The sequence below is a fragment of the Gracilinanus agilis genome, chromosome 6 (genome assembly GCF_016433145.1).
Source record: "Gracilinanus agilis isolate LMUSP501 chromosome 6, AgileGrace, whole genome shotgun sequence".
NCBI lineage: Eukaryota > Metazoa > Chordata > Mammalia > Didelphimorphia > Didelphidae > Gracilinanus > Gracilinanus agilis.
The window spans coordinates 37,712,807-37,719,446 of record NC_058135.1 but is presented as its reverse complement, the minus strand read 5'-3'; positions in this window follow the sequence as shown (position 1 = coordinate 37,719,446).

Genomic DNA, 6,640 nt, shown 5'->3' with positions numbered 1-6,640 from the left:
TTGTATTCTTGTCTTCCTCTATGCAACTCACTCAGTTTTATAGATGTCATCTCTATGAGGATGGTTCGAAAATGTACTTATCTGGTCCTAACCTCCAGTCTTGCATCTTTAACTGTCTTTTGGTCATCTTGAATTAGATATTCCATAAACATTCTCAAACTAACCATGTCCAAAACTAAAATCATCCTCTTTTTCCCAGAATCCTCTCCTCTAACAAACTTTCCTATTACTGTTGAGGACACCAATCTACCATTCTCCAAGGAACTAGACGCTCAACCCTGGGGTCATCCTCAACTCCACAAATCCAATTTGTTGTCAAATTTTGTCATGTCCACCTTTATGATTTCTCTCCACTTATCCAACCATCACAGCCTTTCATCACCTATGCCTTGTTATTAAATTGGCTCTCTTTCCCTGCCTTATCTTTCCCCATTCCAGTGTACCCTCCCACTGAGTAAACATGAGTATAAATATACAACCAGGAGGGAAATCAAATATAAACTTCTGTTTGGTAACTAAAACCCTTCACAATCCAACTCCATTCTATTTTTCCAACCTTCTTATACTTCATTATGTATATTTATATAATATGTTATATATGCTTACATATATATATATATATATATATATATATATATATATATATATATATATATATATATAGTCATTTGACCCTTTGGGACTTTTGCTAATAAGATGAGTATAGTAGAATTAGAATTTGCTCCCCAGAAAGTCTCTCTCCCAGTATCCCACTTTCATTCTCATGTTATTTCCTTATGTTTTGGAGATAAAGTTTGTGCATGACCCCAGCCCTCTGTCTTTTCTTCTGATTGCTGCTGGGAAAGTGGCTTTATGCCAGGGAGGAGAATCTACATATGTGGGTTTACTTTTTGTTAGATAATTAGGTTTGAATTTCTATTTCTTTTAGTTTATTTTCTTTCTACTTCAAGTGATTATTAATAAACCTTATAAAATATAATACTTGGAGTCATTGGATATTAATTTTAATCTTACAATAACATGATTTCTTGAACTTTTATGAGATCCTCATACTCATTGCTGCAATTTTTAAATTCTTAAAGTAATTTTTTTCATCACTTGTATAAAATTTTGCAGGTCTCAATATCAACAGGACAAGTGGTTATTGCATTAATTTTTCTTCATTTTTGAAACTATTGACTTTTAACTATAACTAGTCTCTTGACATAGCTTCCATTCTTCATAGCTCCTTAAAAATTATTCACAGTGGAAAAGGACAGTTCTTTCAGTGTCAAGGTATGAAATTTTCTTGGGGCAGACAATTTGAACTTATGAACACACTTAAAAGACTTTATTCACTGACCTGAACCTTTCCTCATCTTCTTGTAATTTCAGTTTTGCCTCTACCATTTCTAGTCTACACTTTCCAATTCTTAAGTGGGAAATTAAACAGAGAAAATTTATTTTTTAGTTCAATAGAAAAATTCCATGGGAAAAATTGTAGGAAAATACTAGCTATATAAGTAACCAACAAAATATTATTAATCACCATCCTCTCTTTTGCCTTTTACCATCAGCCTCAGTCAGTGAGCCTCTCTGTTCCTTGTTCTCCATAACGTTGAGAATTCATTTGGTTGTCCTCATCATTTTTTCCAAACTTTAGCTATTCATGTCTTCCTGTCTTTCAACAATAGCAGAACCAAAAAGAGAATGATTAGGGGAAAAGAATGCAGCCCTTTGTTTGTTGTTCAAAAACACAGTCATCTTATTCCTAATGAAATTTCCTTAGATATTTGTAGTTCTGTTTGCAATTCTAGTGTGTATTATTCCTAAATTACACAGAATGGTATTTTGTCAATTACTACACATAAAATTAGATAAGAACTTGTAGCATTTGAATTTACAAATATCACTACTATGTTAGACTATAATTTTAACCACTTTTAAATAAAATTTAAGTTCTTAAATGAAGACATAAAGTGTTTTTATTAGAATTTAAAAGGTAAAGATTCTCTCTCTCTATTTTTTTTTTGCCTTTTCTAGTTGCATGGACATTCTGCCATAATTTCATGTTGGGGTACCATGGACTCTTTTGAAAGCCATCCTGTTATCTAAACAAGTAATAATAGTTATTCTTTCTTTAACAAGGCTTTCCGATAAAGCCTTTTCCCCCTTTATATAGTGAGATCTTGAGTACTTTCATTATAAGATGAAAGGGAGAAGGATGAAAATATATAAACATCTCACTTTCTCTTGGGGAAAGGGAATAAGCATTTATTAAATACCTACTATATGTTGGGTGCTATGTGAAATACTTTACAATTATTATCTTATTTGATCTTTGCAAAAAGTTTTCTGATTGTTTTAGTTAGAACAATGATGACTCTAATGTAGGTATATGGTTCAAGCTTCCCAATACTAACAAAAAAAAACTCCTGAGATATAACTATTTTTAACATTAATCCATGTATTTATTTGATTTTTATCATGTTTTTTCTCTATATGCACTATTACGTGTAACTAGGACATTATTATTAATCTTATCTTGTAAGCTCCCCTGAATGGAATAGGTACTATGTCTGGCAAAACATATAACTTATCATTTGCTAATTTGCATATGTGTTTTGGGCTTTTGTTTATATAAGATTATTCACTTACAAAAATGAATAATATATAGAAATATATTTTGCATGAGGATACATGTATAATGCAGATTGAATTATTTCTCAGCTCCTGGAGGGGCTGGGAGAGAAGGGAGAGAGATAATATGGATGATATAACTTCAGAAAATTTTTGTGGAAATTTGTTATTTAAATTTTTTAAAAGACTGGCATTGTAGGGAGATCTTTGGACCAAGAGCCAATAGAGTTAGACTTGAGTCTGTGCTATACCATTTAATCAACCAATCACTTTATCCATAAGCATGTGTTAACCATCTGCTATGTTCCAGGGATTGTTCTAAGTTCTGAAAATATAAAGATAAAGACAAAACTACTTTCAAGGAACTAAAGTTCAAAAAGGAGAGACAACATGTACACATATAGATATTATAAGCCAAATTAAATTGTATATAAATCAAATAAAGGACAGTATTAGGATGGAAAGCACCAGAATCTGGGGGATTGGGAAGGTCCTCCCACAGGGAACATGCAAGCTCAGTCTTGAAGTCCGTGATTCCAAAGTACTGTGGAGGTGCATTTGAGGTATGGTGAACAGACAGCATGAAGGCATGAAAAGTAGATATGGGCGATTTTAAGTTTGAAACATTATGGCTGGACAGTAAAGAAAATAGTAGCAAGTAAAGTCCTTCAAAAGAGAACTTAAAAATACACAATTCACATGACCTGGGGGTAAGTCTCAAACTCCGTAAGCCTGAGTTTCCTACAAGAACACCTATTTTATTGCCTCCTACCCTATGGTTATTAAGAAGGTCAACTTAATTTAGTTTGACACACACTGGTTAAGTAATTACTATATGCCAGGCACTGAGGATAGAGAGACAAAAATGAAAACAATTTCTAGTCTTAAAGAATTTATATTCTACTGGACTTCAAATCAAATAATGTCTATAATGTAGTATTAATTCTCTTAGTGATTTTAGCACTTTGGCACAAATAATTGAGAACAATAGTTTTATTTTTTCCAGAATAAGCAGGATAAACTCTTGAGTCCCTTTGTAAGTTCAGCTGTGTTTTTATTTCCATCATATTAAAATAAAATGCAATCTAGCATTAAGAACTGTAGAAATATTTTATCATGAAGCTTTGCAAACATATAGAGTTAGGAATACATATCTTGTCTACTTACAGATGGTTATATCTTGAGCTATAATAATGCTCTCAAAATCATTTGCAAATTTGTCCAGCAACAACTCTCCCTTTAATGCTGAAGATTCAACAGTAGCAGATGGCAGAGAGATCAGTGAAGGATGCTGCTGACCCATGAGGATGATGTCTGTCACTAAAACAGTTTGCTTCCAAGAGCCAGAGTCTGTTAAGGTCATACTGGTTACTGCTACATCAGGGCTGACTTGATTGATCATATTTGTGTTTTTCCCTTGAATTATAAAGATATAGAGAAAGCATAGCAATTGCCAACATTAGGAAAGTAATTCTGGGAAATAGAATACATCTATTTGCCCAATCGATTTTAAGCACAAGAGGGCAAATAAACTAAAATAAATTTGCCTTCATTACAGAAAAAAGGTATTTTTAATGCTAATAAGTAAATAAACAAACATAAAAAATAGATAGGCAACTGAATGAGTAAATGAATAGACAAATAAATGAATAAATAAATTTTAAAATACCACAAGGAATCCTTTAGTCTCCTCTTATTTATCTTCTTTACCATGACTACCTGTGTCAATGTTTTAAGTCTTCCAAATAAAAAAAATAGAATCCTGAGTATATATTCAAAAGTAAAGCATTTCTATTCCATGTTTCTATTAGATTAAAAAATGAAAAATAAGAAAAGAATAAAGGGAAATTAAATTTAATTAGACTGAAAATGTACACCATCATCCTAGGTATGCTAAAGACACATCTGTCTCTGACACACATAATAATTGCCTGACCCAGAACAATCCTGCAATATCACACTGATTTCAACAATTCTTTAAAATTACAAGTTATAGGTAAATGCTTTATGTGCCCTGGGAATTCCACATTAAGGAATTTTCAAAATTAGTAAAGACGTAGTCAATCATTAGACGGGAAAAAAGCTGCAGATATAGTCTAATGTCAATATAGGGATAGGGATTAGACTTGTGTTTTCATTAGTATAGTGAACTTTTGGGCAAAGAAATTATTTTGTTATTTAATGCTTTCAGTTATGTTGGACCCTTTGTGACCCCATTTGAGGTTTTCTTGGCAAAGATACTGGATTTGTTGGGCCATTTCCTTCTCCAGTTGAGGCAAATAGGATTAACTGACTATATTTATACTCACAAATAAATACTTATGTATATATACATTTGGTTCCCCTATCTAAAATATATTTCCTCAAGGACAGAGACTTTCACTTTTGTGTGTCTCTCTGGCACCTAACATAATGAATGCCTGACTCAGTAAATGATTACTAAATACTTCATGACTGTCTGAACTAAAGTGGTGACCATGTGTGGTGAAAAGAGGACCAATAAAAGAGATGTTTTTTTTGTTGATGAAGATATATATAGTGATATAGTAAGCAAATTAGAGGAGCACAGGATATTCTACTTGTAAGATCTATGAATAGAATAAGGGAAGAATTTCAGACTAATCTTGCAATAGAGAGCATTATAAAATGTAAAATGAATAATTTTTATTACATAAAAATTTTTAAATTGTACAAACAAAACAAATGTGACCAAGATTAGAAGGAAAGCAAAATATTGGAGAATAAACTTTTTGCAGCGGCTATCTCTGATAAAGGACTAATTTTGCAAATATGTTAAGAACTAAGTCAAATTTATAAAAATACAAATCATTCTTTAATTGATAAATATTTAAAGGATATAAACAGGCAGTTTTCAGACGAAGAAAAGAAAGCTATCTATAGTCATATGAAAAAAAATGTTCTGAATCACTCATGATTAGAGAAATGCAAGTTAAAACAACTCTGAGGTAACACTACATACTTATCACATTGATTAATGTGACAGAAAAGGAAAAGGATAAATATTAGAGGGGATGTTGGAAAATTTGGAGACTGACACACTTTTGGTGAAGTTGTGATCTGATCCAACCATTCTGGAGAGCAATTTGAAACTATGATCAAAAGATTCTAAAACCATGCATATCCTATGATCCATCAATACTGTTATTAGGTCTGTATCCCAAAGAGATCACTAAAAGGGGAAAAGACCTATTTGTGCAAAAATATTTATTGTGCTTCTTTGTGGTATCATAAAATTGTATGTTGAGATATTGTACATCAATTGGAGAATGACTGGACAAGTTGTAGTATATGACAGTTATGAAATACTATTGTACTATTAGAAAGGACAAACAGGGTGATTTTTTAAAAAATCTGGAAAGACTTCCATGTACTGACTGAAGTGAAATAAAACCAGAAGAACATTGTACATCATGAGAATAATTTCTTTATGAACAACTATGAATGACAATAATTCTCAGCAATTCAGTGATCCAAGACAATCCTAGAAATTCATGATGAAAAATGCCATCTGCCTTCTGAGAAAGAACTAATAGAAATTGAATGAAATCTGAAACACACCATGGACAAATGATGGCAAATCTATGGCATAGGTGCCAAAGATGGCACACAGAACACCCTCTGTGGGCATTCAGCCACCTACCCTTCCCCAGAGTACATTACTAGAAAGGCAGAGAGACTCAGGTGGAGCTGCTCCCTTTCCCCCTCTCTACCATGTCTGATGACATTTTTTTCACATAAGCTGCCCCTCCACCAAGTACTCCAATGGGAGATCTTTCTCCCTCCCCAGTGTGGCATAAGAAGGAGGGTGCAGAATGTGATCTCTGGGGGGACCAGCACTGCACTTGTCTGAGGGGTCAGGGCAGGGCTCAGCACTCCTTCACTAAAAGGTTCGCCATCACTGCATAGACGTTTCTTCCTTCCTTCCTTCCTTTCTTCCTTCCTTCCTTCCTTCCTTCCTTCCTTCCTTCCTTCCTTCCTTCCTTCCTTCCTTTCTTTCTTT